This window comes from Symphalangus syndactylus, chromosome 19 (assembly GCF_028878055.3).
Source record: "Symphalangus syndactylus isolate Jambi chromosome 19, NHGRI_mSymSyn1-v2.1_pri, whole genome shotgun sequence".
In the NCBI taxonomy this organism is placed as follows: Eukaryota; Metazoa; Chordata; class Mammalia; order Primates; family Hylobatidae; genus Symphalangus; species Symphalangus syndactylus.
The window spans coordinates 68,174,389-68,192,733 of NC_072434.2; the positions used below are offsets into that span (position 1 = coordinate 68,174,389).

Genomic DNA, 18,345 nt, shown 5'->3' on the forward strand with positions numbered 1-18,345 from the left:
CAATATTCCAGTTCCACAGGCCTCTGAGGCCTGGAAAGTGCATTTTATAGCCGTATCCCAGTTGCTTTGATGCTTGTGGTCTCAGGCCATGCTTTGAGAAGTGTTGGTCTAATGGATCTCCTCCAACTCAGAAACCAAGTGATTCTCTTAGAGGAAGAAGGGCTGGTAAGAAAATCTGAGGGCTGTTGAGTATTGGGTTTTTATTATTAAGGCTGATATAACTTGTATCTAGGGCTTTGAGGGGGAAAAACAGAAACAGAACAATCAATGCAGGCTTCAATACTCCTGCCAAGCACTGTTAATTAAGTTAATGAGGCCAGAGGGAGAAGGGTCAGTATCCCTTTCATTTGAGCTGAATTCATTTAGCTTTAATCCCAGCCATTAGCTGTGCTGGTTCCCTTTCTTGACTTCATTGCCTGGACAGCAGAGCTGCTCACCTACGCTTGGGGAGTTATGGGCCCTGGTGTCTCTGCAGCAAACACACAGCCTGCATTTCGGGGGCGCCTCTGCTCCTGGGGCACCACAGCATGTGGATGCCTCCAGCTGAGCCAGGGCTGCTCCTGTGTCAAGTTAATGCTTGATCCCTAGCAGATAATTCTAGTCACAGGCTCGCTGGCAGGCCTGGGGTTCTGAGCAGGGCTTGGGCTGGCTGTGGTCAGGTGGAAGCTACAGAGGGAATGCTTCTCCTGGCAGGTGCTGGGCCCAAACCTGGAGGGCCATTGGAACAGCAAGCATGGAGGACTCACTGTCTGAGAAAAACACTAATTCATTTCCAAATGAGTGTCTGAGAGAGTTTCTCCAAATTCACACAGGTATAAAATTCCTGGACCAATTCCAAACGTAGGTACAGAATGTGGGTTTATCCTTGGATAAAGGCTCGAGGGCAGTGGACAAAGTGAACTCTTCCAGGAAAAATACATTCTCTAGATGCATAATACAGCATCCCACTGGAACCATGCCCAACAAATGGGCATTGTCAAGTCCAAAACATTGCTAGGGCCACAGTCCCTCCAGCCCAGCATTCTGCCTCTGACAACAGTTCCAATAAAACAGACGGGGGATTGCACTGCCATTAACCTCAGCACTTGCTCCCCAGGTGCAATTCTAACTTCCTTCATAAACTTCCAAGTTTATGACGTCATAAACTTCCTTCATGACTTTAAAGCTCTGCTGGAGTGATCGCTTTTTCATTCATCACTACCTCTTCTTGCACTGGAATTTTTGTTTGTCCTAGAGTTACTCGTCCTAGGCCTGGGCTCCCACCATATGCCCGTCTCTCCTCAACAGGAGTCCCTGCTGGAGCTCTACAGACTCCAGAGCAGTGGTGCCCACAGTGCAGTCCCGGAACCAGCAGCAGCAGCAGCACCTGGGCTTAGCGAGGAATGCAAATTACTGGGCCTTACCCCAGCCCCACTGAATCAGAAGCTCTGGGGCTGGGACCTGGCAGTGTTTTTAATGCATCTGGGTCGTTCTGATGCATACTCATGTCTGAGAACCGTGAGGCTAGAGTCTGGAGGGAGGACAGAAATAGACACAAATCCCTATAATACCATATGGTGGGTTACCCTCGCCTGTATGCTCCTCCCCACACAGCTGGGAGCTCCCTCCCTTCCCTCATCCTCCCAGTCTTTTGTAGGTACTATTACTGGGTACCATTACTGTAGGTACCATTTTACGGATGAGGAAACTGAAGACCGGAGAAGTTAAAGTAACTTAAGGCCACGCAGCTCTCTACTGCATGTTAGCCTCTAAGCCTAGCATCTCTGGGCATGGCTGCATGTGTTGTTCAGGACCGGACCGCGGTCCTGCTCCAGCCCATCTCTCAGTCATCATCTGTTGATCTGTGGTCACTTCCCCTCAATCACAAAGGGCCTTGGCCCTGGGTCCCAGTGGCAGGTTAGCCTCTCAGCCTCTCCTCCCCTTCTACCTTCATCTTCATCTGGAGGTCCACCTTATCCCCAGAGTCTTTTATTCCTGACAATGGAACAATGTGGGAGTGAGGCAGGAGAATAGGGTCTGGAGGCAGGGAACCTAAGTCTGTTTCACGCCGACTTCTTAGAACTAAATGGAAAGGAAAATCCTAACTTTCCACGCATAAGTAACAAAAGGACCAGACGCTACTCCCTTTGTCCTTTTCTGCGTGGCAGATGGGAAATTGGCTGTCCGCAACCAAACAGACTGATTGCAGGTAAGTCTTCATTTGCAACTCTGTAACTTCACTCCAGCCTCTGAATGGCTGCTGTCCACAACCCATCAGACTGATGGCCTGTCTTCATTTGCATAGAAATATAACTGTAACTTCTTCCTAGCCTCCGATTGGTTGCTTTTGGCATTTGCACCCTCTTTGCTTTTTGCTTTGCTGGTTGTTTTGTCCAATTCTTTGTTCAAAATGCCAAGAACCTGGACAACTTGCAGTCACGACCTTCTACCCGTGACAGGAGGGCCTTCTCTCCGACTCGCCTCACAACCGCCCCCTCCAGCTGTTGCGCGCGCTCACTTCTCCGCACCATTCCTTGACGGCCTTGAAAGTGCCCCTGAGCTGTCTTTGCCTTTCATGGTGTGAGCCTCTTCATGCCTCCCCACCATTCCAGGCACTCCGGGCTTTCTCTTCAAACCCTCTTTCGACACCTGCAAGTGCTGAGCCTCCTTGATTTCTAGCCCATCTGCCAGCTTCCTGCACGTCTACACCTGACGGCTGGGCTCCTGTCGCAGAAACCATGCGCCAGGCACATTGAGGTCCACATAAATGTGCAGTGTCCAATATGCCATGTGGTCAGCACGACTTCACATCTCCTCTTTCTCTTCTTCCTGCAGAGTGAGCTCACCCCTTCCCCAGGTTGCCCTTGCCCCTAGCCCACCAGGCCCCGGCCCTCAGCAGCGGACCTGCCCCCGTTTCTGGACTAGGAAGGCCCTGCTCCCGACCCGGAGCGCGCTGCTGCCCTCTACCGGTCATCCGTGCGGCCGGACACCATGTCAGGAGCGGCGCCAGCGAGAAGGGCTCCGCCGCAGTCCCGGGGAACAGCGCCCAGCAGCGCCACTGGGAGGGGAAGCTGGGGTCAGACAGGTGTGACTGGGCCCCAGGCAGCTCACACTCAGGCTAACGAGGTCAGGGAGGGAGAGCAGCTCACTCGTGCAAACGTGAGTGCAAAATGTACTTCACGGCCAGGAACAGGCAGTCCGTTCATGCGGGCAAAATGGAAAGCGAGCTCCTACCCAGGTTTCTCCTCAGAGCCACGACACGCCTGATCAGCAACAGCCATTAGCATCAGGGATTAACACAGCGGGGTAAACGCCTCACAAGCGACTACTGTTCTCGAAAGAGGACTCAGAGAATCAGCACACGAGGTTTCTGTGCACTGCAGAACGGTTGATTTATTTACTGATGCCCGGTGGTCTCATTAGGGTCTGTTTGCCTCTCTAGGTCTTAATGATTCCGTAATACAAAGCATGTCTATTAAGTGTAGCCTAAATTTCCCTTTTATGTGCAGTCTTTGTTCCATTAGCAATGGGTGGGGGTTGGGGCATACCCTGAGAGACTGTCAAATGCCCTGCCAAATTCCTAGAGTTGCTAGAAAAGGGTAACCCTGTCAGGATGGAAACAAGCTGAGTTCTCTGTGACTCGCCATTCAGAAACACAGGCTGACATACAGGGATCCCTGCACCGTTCCACAGAGCTGCAGACCACCTACGAAACCTCTTCTAGAAATTTGTCCACAGTTGCTGTCAAGCTCACTGGTTTGTGGTTTAAAAGCCCACCCGTGTCCCTTTTTGTGAATCAGAATTTTGTTCCAGAGGCCAGGTATTGTTTGGTTCTCTTTGACTCATGGTGTTGCCAGCACCTAGAATGTAGTATGTTGGCAAATATCTGCTGAATGAATGAATTTGCTCACATCCTGCCTGGTGCCTCCCTCCCTCTTCGTGGCCCTGCAGAAAAGGCTGCCAGGTGCAGAGGGCTCCTCTGCCAATTCTTTGGGTTCCTTGGATAGGCTGCTTTGAGAAGGACTTGGGCAGATTCAGAACAGCCCCACGTCACTTGCTTGCTTCTTTCTCTCCTACCTGGGCCATCACTTCTCTCCTGCCAGGGAGTGGTTATCTGCTAGTATTATACCATTGCACCATCTGCTTCTGAGAGTGAGCTGTTGCTTCCTTCTTCCTTATCTGAACAGAGCTTGAAAAATCATTTTGCATATTTGTAGCATTTCCCCCAAATTCAGAGCATTTAGGGCTATAGCCTTTCTGAGACCCTTCTCACTGGTCAGACACTGCCTCATATTCATCTTTGCTCATGGATCCTTATTTCTGTCTTTAGTGTATATATCCTTAAAATCTAACCAGGAGGGTGAGGTCATTCTGGTTTCCTTAATTCCCAGCTGGAAGAAGGCTTAAGCAGGATATCAATGCTGTTGGTGGCCAGTTCTGTGAATTTCACGTCGGGATACCTCCAGCATCCATTCCCCTTCTTCCAATTCTGCAGCCACTGCTCGGCTGCAAGGCTCCACTGCCTCCTCTCTAGATATGGGAGACAGCACCTTGCTAGTCTCCCAGAGTAAGCCTGACCCTGACACACACACCCCTCACTTGCTATCTGAGGGGGCTTCCTGGGGCATGATTCTGATTGAAAGTCTTCACTGACTCTTCATGCCCATATCACTCAAACTCTTCAGGATGACCTCAGGGTCCCCACCACAGACTCTAAGTGAATTCTGGAATGGTTGACTAGAGAGGCCCTCAGTGCTTGAACCCTTTCATTTCACAGAGCGGGAAACTCCAGCCACCCTGCCTTCCTGGCTGCATCTACACTGGCGTCCCGTCACTGCGTTGTGCTCGAGATCTAACTTGCCATTCTCAGAGTCTGCCCTCCACCCAATCTCTCAGCTTAGGCTGGTCCTGGGGCTTGGAATGCTCGTGAATGTCTCATCTGCTCATCCCATTCCAACTCCCCCGTCAAAGGCCACCTCAGAGGCCACCTCTGCCATGAGACTTCTGTGTGCACTTCTCACACTTCTATGTGCACTAGTTTCTTTTTTTGTTTGTTTTGAGGCAAAGTCTCGCTCTGTTACCCAGGCTGGAGTGCAGTGGTGCAATCAGGGCTTACTGCAGCCACAACCCCCTCGGCTCAAGTGATGCTCCCATGTCAGCTTCCCAAGTAGTTGGGACTACAGGCTTGTACCACCATGCCCAGCTAATTTTTGTTGTTGTTGTTGTTTTTGTTTTGTAGAGACAGGGTTCCACCATGTTGCCTAGGCTGGTCTCGAACTCCTGGGATCCAGCGATCCACCTGCCTTGGCCTCCCAAAGTATTGGGATTACAGGCGTGAGCCACCACGCCTGGCCTACATGCACTCTTTATCTTCATCCCCTGGTATTCTGGGTACATCTCCATCATAGCATTTTTATTTTATTATGCCTTCTCCACTAGATTGTAAGTCTTGAGGGGCAGGCACTCAGTTTCATTCATGCAGGATCCCCCTGTAGTACCTGGCACAACTTAAGTACCCCAGCAATATTTTTCCCCATTAATATTTTGAAGATAGGACTGGGCATGATGGCTCATGCCTCTAATCCTAGCCCTTTGGGAGGCCAAGATGGGAGGACTGCTTGAGCCCAGGAGTTCTATACCACCCTGGGCCACATAGTGAGACCTTGTCTCTACAAAAAATAGAAAAATTAGCCAGGCATGCTGGTGTGCACCTGTAGTCTGAGCTATTTGGGAGGCTGAGGCAGGAGGATCCATTGAGCCTAAGAGTTTGAGGCTGCAGTGAGCTATGATCACATTGCTGTATTCCAGCCTGGGCGACAGAGAGATCTTATATGTATGTATATTTGTACATATGTATATATATGTACAAATATGTATATATTTATATATGTATCATACACACACAGACACACACACACACGACACATTTTTACCAGAAGCACTTACTTCATTGTCCTAGAAGAAGGGACTTCTAATATGTTCTTATTCTAGGGGCAGAGGGTCCCTGGTTGTTTAAAGACTTCAGTGCCTGAGACTATAGGAATCTTATCACAGTGATGGTAGTCAGTATCTTATTTTTTGGTAAATCAGGAGAAAGGACTTTTTGTTTTCCTAAGGGAAAATAGGAAAGCTAATTAAGAAGAAGAAACAAAAAATATTACGTAGATATTTTTCTATGCCATACAGCAGTTTTCTTGTGGAAGAACTGCAAACTTTCTGTGTATCTCTACTAAATGGAATTTTAATTGGAAAAGATCAAGACCATTTTGTAAATCAAGGCGTATAGAACACCAAGGTTGAAGGGATCTTGAGAAATCTCTGGCCCAGCCTCTTGTTCAGAAGGTGGGTGTCTAAGCCATTCAGTTCCTCTGGGACCTAAAAATCTCTTTCATGACATTTCTGGGGTCATTTGGTTTCCAAAGACTCAAACACAAGGATGAGGACAATTCCACTGTCCCTATTGTCCAATGAGCAGAGAACCTCCAGACAAAATGGTCTTGCAGCCCTCTAGGGACAAACAGAACTAAGGTCACCATCAGAGTGAGACATTTCTAAGCAGTACATCTAGGTGAATTATGGCTGTGTTAGAAGACAGTGCACAGTTACTGGATTTCGGGTTTCAGGTGAACAATGTCCTGAAAGTCGAAGAGTTGGCTTATAGTGCTTTTCATTATTTGATAATAGATGATTAACTCAGAGAGGTTAAGCACTTGTCTAAGATCTCACATTTATTACATTGTGGAGCTCGGATTTGAATCCAGCTGCAAACTTAGTTGTCACTGTGACCTTTGAACAAAATCAAAATTGAATATGCTGCAAAGCATCCATAGAACCTCAAAACGAGCTCGGAACCTGAAACGGCCCGCCCGAGACCTTGAAACGGTGATTGTGATTCATCAGAGCTGTGGCTGCGGGACCTGAGAGTCTGCATTTCTAACGGGCTCCCAGGTGATGCTGCTGCTGGTCCACTGACCACACTGTTAGCGGTGAGAACCTAAGAGTCTGTGATTGCCTCCCTGCTCATTACTCCCATGCCCACGTGAGCTGCCTCATTCTTCCAGGATGAGGCATGATTAAGAAGTTGCACGATTGGTTTTGAGAAGGGGCTATACTAATACATTAACTTCCCCTTCCTCCCCATTTTTCTCAGCGCTGAAGAGTGAAGCATCAGAGAGTACCTCAAAGAAGATTCATGTGAGGCTTTGAGGAGGAGGGGATGGATGGGTCATATCGCTTTACTAGGAGCTAAGGAAACAGGACAGCTTGGGTGCGACTTCTCTGATTTCAGGAGATGCGCTTTCCCTAGAGACCAGCAGAGGGCGCACAAGGGGCAGGGACCGAGGGGGAGGAGCCCGCGGAGCCGCGGCAGGAGAGTCGAGCGGGGCGGGGAGGAGCTGCAAGCGGCCCTGAGCTGAGCTCCGCTGGGAAGTTCCTATAGCTTGCGCAATAGAGTGCATTTAGACATTTCAATGACAGCTAAGTTTGTACCTGGATTCAAATCCTAGCTCCACAGTTTAGTAGGTGTGTGAGCTTGGGCGAGTGCTGAACCTCTCTGAGCATCAGTTTACTGCCTATAAAATCACAGCAATAATAGTTTCTGCCTCCCACCCCCGCCGCCCCCACCCCGGCAGCAACAGCCTGCTTCCGGCTTCCAAGGATCCTCCAGTGCCCAAACCAGAGGATCCAGTTACCCATGCTTAATACTCCAACAGTTCTTGCTTGCTGGAGTAGGCAGCCATCATTTACGCAACTACACCTAACCAGAAACGCTTTCCCTTTAGAACACGGAAGGGGAAAGTGAGAGAGGGAAAGGAAATTTCTCAAGGCACTGGGGTGATTTTGCGTTTCTTTAGCATGAGTTACCGGAAAGCTTCCTCTGTTTTCTTTACTATCTTTAGGTAGTGGTTCCCAGCATCAAAAAACCAACGAAAACAGCAGCAAGCAAAAGCGCTGATACTCTGAAAAGTTATGTTGAAAACTCACATGGTTTAGGTACGGAATGGATTCCCCGTTGTTTGCACATTATAACTCTTTAGCACACAATTTTAAAGCATCTGATTGAAAGAAATAATTTTGTTTCAGTGATTATTAAAAACGAACAACTGGCACAACATCTAAAATTGTCGAGAAAAGGTAGTTCGCCCAGAAAGTGAACATCCCTACCTGTCTCCAGGTTCGGACAGCGCCGATATTCTCAATTAGAAAATTAACATCTGAGGCTCCGACATCCTCCCTGGATGCTACTCAGCTAAATCCTGTGTATTGATGGGCAAAGTCAATTGCCAGGAAAGCTGGGCAACTATAAGGTCAGGGAGCTGGAGCAGATGAGAGTAGGGAAGTCCAATATAGCATCCCTGAAAGTAATGACACAGACAATCTGCTAAGCGCTGCAAAAATCATTTGGATTGTGATGTAAATTGGAAACAGTTGGGGTGGGGTGGTGACCGGCGACTAGGAACCCTATTAAACTGATCAGTTAGATACGAAATGGGAATGTGAAGACAGAGTATCAAATACTTGAGAACTGTTCTGAGAGGGATGTGCAATCTGTGCTGGGCTAGCAAAGGAATCAAGAGAAAGCTTCCCAGGCAGATAAAATCCAATGCACCATGCAGCTGCTGGAGACACCCCCGATGCAAGGTAAGCCCCGAAGAGGTTGAGAAGGAAAGGTGGGGGGCACTCAGGCCAGGATGAGGATACCCTGAGAGGAAGATGATTTCACTGGTGTTGCCTGAGGGACTGTAAGCAGGGACAGGCGAGGCTGGGGAGCACACCCCTGCTGGAAACACGTCCCCACCCTGTGCCCAGTGTCCTGGGACCCGAAGGAGGTTTATTGCATGTGGAATCTGCCTGGGCAGGCTGCCCAGGGTGGCTGTGCTCCATTCTGAGTCAGGGCAGGGAGTCAGCTAGTTGATCTGGCTCCAATTTGCTAGTGGTGGTTACTTCTGAGATACATGAGACCATGGCAAAAATGCTGGGCAGGGAGAGGATAAATATCGGTTCTAGTCCTCCTTCAGCCACAGTCTGGGTATCCTAGACAAGTCTAACTTTCATTGTCCACAGTTTCTGCATATGTATAACGGTGAGTTTGAAATGGAAGCATTTTTACATCCTTGTTAACTCTGAAGTTATCTAAGGAAACTTGCTGAGTATCATCATGACAGCAATCACAGACCAGGGCCAATCCTCCCTGGAGCAGAACATTCCTTCTTCATTCTGGCAAATTTGCAAGCCTGTTACACCGGATCTTGAAGATACACAGTGGAAAATGATGTTATTAATGTACTGATGAAAAAAATGGATCCACATATATCCTAGCTTTAAATAGCAACTTTTTCCCCTCTCAAGAAATTACCCTCAGAGGAGCTTGTGTCTGTGGCTAGATATTTTGAGATTTGACTTTTTTTTCCCCTCTCCTTGTATTTCTACTTTCCTAGGCTCACCTCCACCTCTGTAGCCAGTTTCCTAGTCATTGGCCCAGGGCAGGTATACGTCAGAACCCTACTAGGAATAGCCTGCAGGTTCTTCTGGCTTCGATTTCCCAAACAGGGCCGTAGGTTGGGGACACAAAGGCTTTGCCAAGTTGGGGGAAGAGGGGTGGGGGGTGCTGATGGGTAAAGCAGAGAGGCATGCTTCTAGAAAGAGGAAGACAGGAAGGGAAAAGGGGTCTGTGGGTACCAGGAAGGCAGGACTCTGGCGGGACCCCAGTGAGTTAGCTATGTGGTCTGGAAGCAGTGGGCACTTGCTAGGCAAGACAGGCACAAGAGTGCATTCAGTGGTAACCCGAGTGGACCAGATGGGGGAGCAGGAGACACCTGCACCCGTGCCCCTGGGATCTTGGCAATGCATAAGAGATCTGAAATTGTGACACAGTGACACAACCTGGGGTGGTTTCTATGGTTGCCAGCCAGATGAGATGAAGGCTCTAAACCAATATTAATATCTAGAAAATAGAGGAGAGGCAGTATTTCTTGCACATCTGTGCATGCTAGAGATTCACACTCACTACCCTTTTGGTTCACAGGTTGGGAAATAAAATAAAAGGTAGTCTTGAAACTATCTGAACCCAGTTATATCTCTGACCAAGATGAGGAGGAACCTCAGACCCCAGAAATTCAGGACTAAAAGTGACTTTCGATTTTGCCTTTATTATGGTCTTCTGAGTTCAAATCCAGACAGTTTCCCTAACTATAAAATGGGATGGTTATGAAGAGTAAATGAGATGGGACACATAGCTTATATTTTTTGGTCCCTTGCAATACTTTGCATGTGGCAGATTGCTTGTTGACTATCAAATTATTTATTGACTGTTTTTAATTTTTTTTTTTTTTTTGAGACAGAGTCTCACTCTGCCACCCAGGCTAGAGTGCAGTGACGTGATCAGGGTGCAGCCTTGAACTCCCCCGGCTCAGGTGATCCTCCCACCTCAGCTTCCCAAGTAGCTGGGGCTACAGGCACATGCTACCATGCCCAGCTAATTTTCCTATTTTTTGTAGAAGCGGGTCTCGCCATGTTGCCCAGGCTGGTCTCGAACTCCTGGGATCAAGAGATGTGCCCACCTCAGCATCCCAAAGTGCTGGGATTACAGGCGTGTGCCATTGTCCCTGGCCTTATTGACTATTAAAGCTAGTCCAAGCCACAGTGAACCTGGGTCCAGAGAGATACCTGGTTTGGTGACTGTGGAGAAGCCATGTTGTCAGTAGCATCAGGACTATGAATCTTGTAGTAGTGTCAGGAACATGAACATCAATCTATGGTAAAATACAAACTTACTTATCTTGAATTTAGCATGGTGGTTTAAGTACATGGACCCTGAAGACAGATATGTTAAGCTTGAATACTGGTTCACCATTTACCCCTCATAGGTACTCACAATAGTCTGTAGCTCAGAGTAACTGCTATCTATGCATTTGCTATTGTTGCTGGTGTTATTAATTTGTGCACAGTAAAAGAGAAAATGCCTGACTAGCACTATTAGGAAGGAAAGTTGTTTGGAAGCATTTGAGGGAGGCTCATTACAGGCCAGTGAAATGGGAACCAATCATTTCTGTGTTGCAACACCCTTTCACTGGATTTAGCAATACCATGACTTTGGCAATTCCCAGAAAGAAAGTTCTATGGGACACTTGCAGGGGATGGGAAAGGAGGAGAGGAAGGTTTAAATGAAATATAACCAATGTGAACAATATGAATATTTATCCATATTCCTTTAGCATAAATGAGCTCCTTCCCTAGTGTGGTCAAAGGCAGGCAGATCTCTCTTACCATAAAACAAACAGAACGTCTACTCTTGAGCAGACCCCTCCTGCCTTCTTTCTTTTATGGCCAAATTCCTCAGACAAAAAGTCTAAAAACTCCACCCAGTGTTTCCATTGCCCAGTAACTCAGTAACTAGCCTCTCTTTAACCTCCTCAGCTCTGGCTTATTTTATTTTTTTGGGGGGGGGCCAGGTCTCACTATATCACCCAGACTGGAGTGAAGTAGTGCGATCAGAGCTCACTGCAGACTTGAACTCCTGGGTTCAAGTGATCATCTCACCTCAGCTTCTGGAGTAGCTGGGGCTATAGGCATGTGCCACCATGCCCAGCTAATTTTTGCGTGTGGGGGTGGGGATGGTGGGGTCTCACTATGTTGCCCAGACTGGTCTTGAACTATTGGTTTCAAACAATCCTCCTACCTTGGCCTTCCAAGGTATTACAGGCATGAACTACTGTACCCAGCCTGTTTTCTTTTATGAATCTCCTTGTGGGTTTGTTTTTTTTTTGTTTTGTTTTGTTTTTTTTTTTTTTAGCATTGGGCAGCTTTGGCCACCTATTTCTTCTTGAAATATCTCTTCCTTTGGCTTCCTTAGTTTTTTTCCCTATCTTTCTATCATCCTATTTTCCAACAGATACTTTTCTTTTTCCCACCCCCATGGCTTCCAGGTTTCCCCAAGACCTTGTTCTCTGCTTTAGGCTTCTTCCATCAATGACCACATTTGCTTTCACAAGTTAAACTGTCGCCACTATGCTCCCAAAATCTTTCTCTAGGCATTACTTCACCTGTACTTAAAGCGTGTGTTTCAGTTGACTCTAGAACATTTCCTTTTTAACATCAGACTCAATATGTCTCAAAGTGACTTGATATTTTGAATTTTGAAAATCCTCCAGGAAACAAAAACATTTTTGCATAGTACTCAGAGACATGTAAGTGGACTTCTCCCCAGGCCAGGGAATCCTACCCCTGCAGGACACCATCTCTACCTGCCTCACAGGTTTCAAGGAACCTTGTCCCTTACTCTTTGATATGGTTTGGCTGTGTCCCCACCCAAATCTCATCTTGAATTGTAGTTCCCATAATTCCCATGCATTGAGGGAGGAACCCAGTGGGAGGTAACTGAATCATGGGCGCGGGTCTTCTGCGTGCTGTTCTTGTGGTAACTAGTAAGTCTCACAAGATTTAATGGTTTTAGAAATGGGAGTTCCCCTGCACATGCTCTCTTGGCTGCTGCCATGTAAGATGTGACTTTGCTCCCCCTTGCCTTCCACAATGATTGTGAGGCCTCCCCAACCATGTGGAACTGTGAGTCAATTAAACTTCTTTCCTTTATAAATTACTCAGACTCAGCTATATCTTTATTAGCAGTGTGATAACAGACTAATACACTCTCTTTATATAACTAATCAACAAATTCTAGTTTTCCCCTTCCAGATGTCTCTAGATTTGTCCTTCGTTTGATATTTTTATCACCCTGGTTCAGCCTACCATCCAATGCACGCTTATTGGACACCATCTCCTAGGAACAATGTTAACTGATGGAGGATACATCAAGGATTAACCCATTCACTGCCTTCAGGGAGCTAACCAGCAGGGAGATGGCCAAATAACCAGCAGCCATAAGAGGGTGTGATAAATGCTGTTAGAAGCTGTGCAGGGTGCTACGGAGCACAGAGGAGAACCTGAAAACCCAGCCTGAGGGGTCTCTGCACATAGGGGATTCAGATCTGGAGTATTAATGATCAGGAATTAGCTAGCGAGAGCAGTAGGCATTCCTGGCCAAGGCTGCCAAACAGCATGGACAAAGGAGAAGAGAGAGCCTAGGCCTGGGGAGCTACCTGGGGCTGGAGTGGCTCAGAAGGTAGATTTGTGGGTTCAAAGTGGGAGCTGGTGGAAGATGAGGCTAAAGAGGATATGCTGGGGGGAGATCAAGAAGACTCTAGAATTCTATAGTGAAGGCAATAGGGGGTGCTATGAGTTTTGAGCACCACCACTGCATTACACTCAACACTCCTCAAGGCCTCTAGGATTTGGCTCCATCTAATTTATCCAATCTGAGACTCCCTATAACATATAACCTGTGCCTTCTACTCCAAGTTGGTGGGGCACTTCACCATTACCTATAAGGGCTTGAATTTCAATCAAGAATCATTTATCAAATGCCTCTTATGTGCCAGACACCAAATTTGGCTCAGGGGAGCCCTAGGTAAGTGAGACACAGCTCTGCTTCAGTGAGTGAGTCAAAGACCCCTTAACTCCTATGGACAATACAGAGCTTCAACAGAGGTCTATGCAAGGACCAATGGAGAACAAAGGAGAAACCCTCCAACTCTGCTCACTCGGGAAGGGGCCTGCCAGGGAAGTCTTCACTGGAGAAGGTGCCATTTGAACTACTTCTTAAAAACTGTAGAGGATTGCTCAGCAGAGCATTTTGAGCATAGGAGAGTAGGCATAAACTGAAGGAGGCACACAAAAAAGGCATGGTCAAGCTGGGCGTGGTGGCTCACGCCTGTAATCCCAGCACTTTGGGAGGCCAAGGAAGGTGGATGACCTGAGGTCAGGAGTTTGAGACCAGCCTAGCCAACACGGTGAAATCCCATCTCTACTAAAAATACAAAAATTAGCTGAGCATGCTGGTGTGTGACTGTAGTCTCAGCTACTCAGGAGGCTGAGGCAGGAGAATTACTTAAACCCAGGAGGCGGAGGTTGCAGTGAGCCAAGATCACATGAATGCACTCCAGCCTAGGTGACAGAGTGAGACTCTGTCTCAAAAAAAAAAAAAAAAAAAAAAAAGGCATGGTTAGAATGCTATAAGAAGGGCAGTATGGCTGGGTGAGGAAGAGAGTGGCAGGACCCACAGCCAGAATTCCTGGAAGGCAGGAATTTGAATTGGCTCTGGGCAGCAAGTGCCTTTGGTTATTCTGAGCTTCATATATCCTCATGCTTCCTTTCCTGGGCCTGGCCCAGCCCTTGATGGTCATTCTTAAGTCAAGCTGAACACCAGCTGGCTCTGTCAAGCTCTTTCTTCCTTTCCCAGTCAGTCCGCACTAGCTGTCTTCTTTGAGCTAGCAGATGCTGCCACATACTTTCGCAATTAATTGCGCTCTAATTGTTTCACAGGTGCTGGTTTAGTCTTCCTACTTAGACCTAGGAGCTTCTGGACAGCAGGGACTATGCCTCAAACTTGGGTTTGTCCCAGAGAGCTGAAGGCACTATACGCTGTGGCTCACACAGTAAGGGACCAGGGCTGGAAATCACTTAAGCTTCAAAAATCTGATTGAAGCTTTGGATCTGCCTTCTGCATTCTTTCCCACAATGTTAAGAGTGAAACAAACACATCTGGATGCAGTAACTGGACATTCCAGTGCTGTCTGCTGTCTAAGTATACAGAGAAAAATAAACAGGAGAGTTTTGCTTTCAATACTCAGCAGAGCCAAACTTCCTGATGCACGGGAATGAACAATGGAAGCACTATTCCGGAAACACCGTCCTCCGGAGAGGTGCTTCCTCCTCAGAAACAACATTGAAAACCTGGCAGGGCTGGTTTTGCATTCAGACAATGACACCTAAATGCTTTTTGCTTTGCTCAGAGCTGTAAATATCCAAAGAGGTGATCCTCTGCCATCATTTTGGAAGGAAGAATCAGTCAGACTGATAATTAGGGTCATATGCACAGGCATGGTCATACTGATTGTTGAAATTTAGATTATTTTTGGCCCAGCACAGTGGCTCACACCTGTAATGCCAGCACTTTGGGAGGCCAAGGCAGGCGGATCACCTGAGGTCAGGAGTTTGAGATCAGCCTGACCACAATGGTGAAACACCATTTCTACTAAAAATGCAAAAATTAGCCAGGCTTAGTGGTAGGTACCTGTAATCCCAGCTACTTGGGAGGCTGAGGCAAGAGAATCGCTTGAATCCGGGAGGCAGTGGTTGCAGTGAGCCGAGATTGTGTCACTGCACTCCAGCCTGGGCGGCAGAGCGAGACTCTGTCTCAAAAAAAAAATAGAGATAGCTAGCTAGCTAGCTAGCTAGATAGATAGATAGATAGATAATTTTTGTACTGCTTGGTAATTAGCTTTAGCCCAGTTTCTCCTCTGGGACCTCTCCTGGAATTTCCCCACAATCCAGTAACTGAATAATTAGCATCTAGCCCCACAGAACGTTTCCCAGGGCCCTGCTCCAGGGCTTCCCTTCTGACTGGCTGTGCATGGCACACTGGGAATTGTTTTCTGCCCACAAGAACAAGGGTGAACTGAGTCAAGGAGTCCAAGAGATCTTGGACACACTTCTCAGAATTCAGAGGGGCTGGGTAAAGGCAGGAGAAAATTGATGAAACCACACAGGCCCTGCAAGAGCCTGACTGCTCCTGCACGGTAGCTACCCCTAGCATTAGCGGGGAGTCACCAGTGCCTCTTCCAGGCACTGAGCAAGAGGGCTGCATTACAGATGCACCTGCCGTCCAAACAGATCATCTCATTGATTAGGTCACTGCTCAGCAACAGTATCTGAAGGACACTGGGGTTACTCTGCTTGTTTGCAGTTCACGGTGCTGGACGGATGTGTTCCTAACACTAGGTAACAACACCGCTCTCCGTCCTCCGGGAGAAAGCCGCAGCCATCGATTCCCACCCAACAGGGCCTCAGCGCCTTCCCAGGGCAGCACCCTCACTCCCGCGACCATCAATCACCCAAGCCACAGCATGGCCCCAGACCCACCCTCGCCCCTTAGGAAATGGCTTTCCAGTTGTGTTTCCACAGGAGCGTGGCCACTGGGCGATGATCTTCACAGGCAGGCTTTTTTTTCCCCTCTCAACATAAAGGCCAGCAATATTTACTACGGAGTCTTGGCCAGGGTGCACTGCCTGGTGCTGTGGGGTGGGGTGTTTGGGGCCTTTTGTTGAGCAGCTCAGTGACTTCCTGGGATTTCCATGGCCCTGCTGGAGGTGGCCCTCTGTCTCCCTTTTCCAAGGAAGAAAGTGACTGGGGACAAGCCACCTGCCTCTTCCACAGGGTGGGGGCGACAGTGACAGCGAGACAGCACAAGAAGGACCCGCTCTGTTTCAAAGCGAGGATGTGAGTGACTTCGTCACTGCCGAGGTCTCCTCATCTCCAACCTGCCGGGCACAGGGCACCCACATGACACCCTCACCCCGTCCCTGGGCCGAGGGACCGCACGTCTCGCGGGTGCCGCGGGGCAGAGAGCGCCGCCTAGTGAGGCGGCGCGAGTTGGACATAGATTGGAAAATAGACCCGGACAGCCCGGGAGGAGGGCGGAGAGGAGTCCGACCTCCGCAGGCAGACGCGTCCCCGCCCCGCGCTGCCTACGACTTAGGGCCCCCGGCCCGTCCCCTGCCGCTGCAGGGCGCTCACCTCTGGGACGCCTCCCCGCGCCGCCCGCGCCACAGTTGGCTCCTCCCGGCCGCAGAACCGGCGCCCTCGCTCGGGCTCCAGAAAACCCCGCGGCCCCGCCCACGGAAGGGCCCGCCCACCGGCCAGGCCACGCCCCCGTCTCGGCCGCGCCCCCAGCCCAGGGACGGGTTTTCTCTGAGGGCTGTGAGAGGCCAGGCCCGGGGAGAGGAGACAGAGGTTATGCTCCGGTCTCTGCAGACTCCCACAGTGTCTATCGAGATCACACATGCCAGCACTGCCCCCTCCCATCCTCTCCTCATCTTACGGAGGAGGAAACCCAGGCCGACGACCTGAAGTGTTGTCCAAAAGCACAGCCAGGCCAAAGAGAAGCACCATCCCATGTTCTCCCACTCCCAATCCGGTGCTTCTTCAGCTAGGCTAAACTTCAGGCTAAAATGTGAAGATCACAGTAACACATTCCTGTCAGCAGAATCTGCTGCTTATGTTTGGGAGCTGGGGTGTTTGGAAGCTCCGATTTTGTATGGAGGACCCAAGAGAGAAGACAGAGCCTTCCTGTCCTATAAGAACAGTGCTCCTTCTGCCCTAACTTCTCTTTTCCTTTTTCTAACCCCATCTGCCTATGGGGTTTGCTGAAACTTTCAGGAAAAGGAACGTGTCAAAAGAAAGAAATGGACACCCCAGAGGCCCTGCAACCAAAGGGTTAAAAGGAAGTAGCCTTGGCCGGGCGCGGTGGCTCATGCTTGTAATCCCAGCACTTTGGGAGGCCGAGGCGGGCGGATCACGAGGTCAGGAGATCGAGACCACGGTGAAACCCCGTCTCTACTAAAAATACAAAAAAATTAGCCGGGCGTGGTGGCGGGCGCCTGTAGTCCCAGCTACTCGGAGAGGCTGAGGCAGGAGAATGGCGCGAACCCGGGAGGCGGAGCTTGCAGTGAGCCGAGATCGCGCCACTGCACTCCAGCCTGGGAGACAGAGCGAGACTCCGTCTCAAAAAAAAAAAAAAAAAAGGAAGTAGCCTTATGAGAAAGCGGTGGAGTGGCTTTCTGGGGTGAAACCCAGTTCAAGGACAGAAATAGCACTGTCTTGAGTTAAGACTGGTGGTGGGGGAAGCCTGGGGGTGGGGCGCAGACTGCAGGCGGAGGAGCTCCCTGCCACCTGCCACTTGGGGTGTAATCACAGAGCAGCTGACACTCCCCACTCACCGCCTGGAGGAGCTTGGCGGTGGGATCGGGCAAGGCGGGAAAGATAGGTGTAAAACAAAGCCTGGCACTTAATTACAGCGCAAAGATCTCATTATAGAGTCTTCTCAGCTCCCCTCCTCGGCTGGCAGCTTGAAGCCTGAGTGACAAATTGCCTAAGTAGGTCTCCAAGGGCTGCACGTAGAGGGATGAAACCACCTCCCGCCCACCCGAACCCCACTGTGGGGGCTGTGGAGAGGGAGGGGGTGTTCACAATCTGGCATATGCAGAGGGCAGTGGGGAGGTCTGTAAGGGCACCTAGAAAGCAGTAAGAGCTGGGAGCCACAGTGGCCCTAGCCTGACATAAATAACACCTTGCTGGGGCAAGCCCAGTGTTTCCTCTTTTGATAGTGGAACCGAGGGCAAGGTTGGGGACAGCTTGACGTGTGACACTGTTTACTCTGCATCATGGGTGGATGCTGCAAGACCATCAGGGGCCTGGCTTATCATGCATCTTTGTGAATATGTGGGAGAGAGGAGCTGAGCAGATGCTGGCGCT

The 18,345-nt window shown here is 49.2% G+C and overlaps 1 protein-coding gene across 1 annotated transcript in view; it reads right to left on the reverse strand.

Annotated features, from left to right (window-relative positions):
• The window catches only part of TLR5 (toll like receptor 5), a 33,350-nt gene extending 16,645 nt beyond the window's left edge, over positions 1–16,705 (reverse strand). The window contains exon 1 of the mRNA XM_055234613.2: positions 16,609–16,705. The gene's annotated coding sequence lies outside the window, so the exon portion shown is untranslated. The remainder of the gene's footprint in view (positions 1–16,608) is intronic.
• Between the last annotated feature and the right edge of the window lie 1,640 nt (positions 16,706–18,345).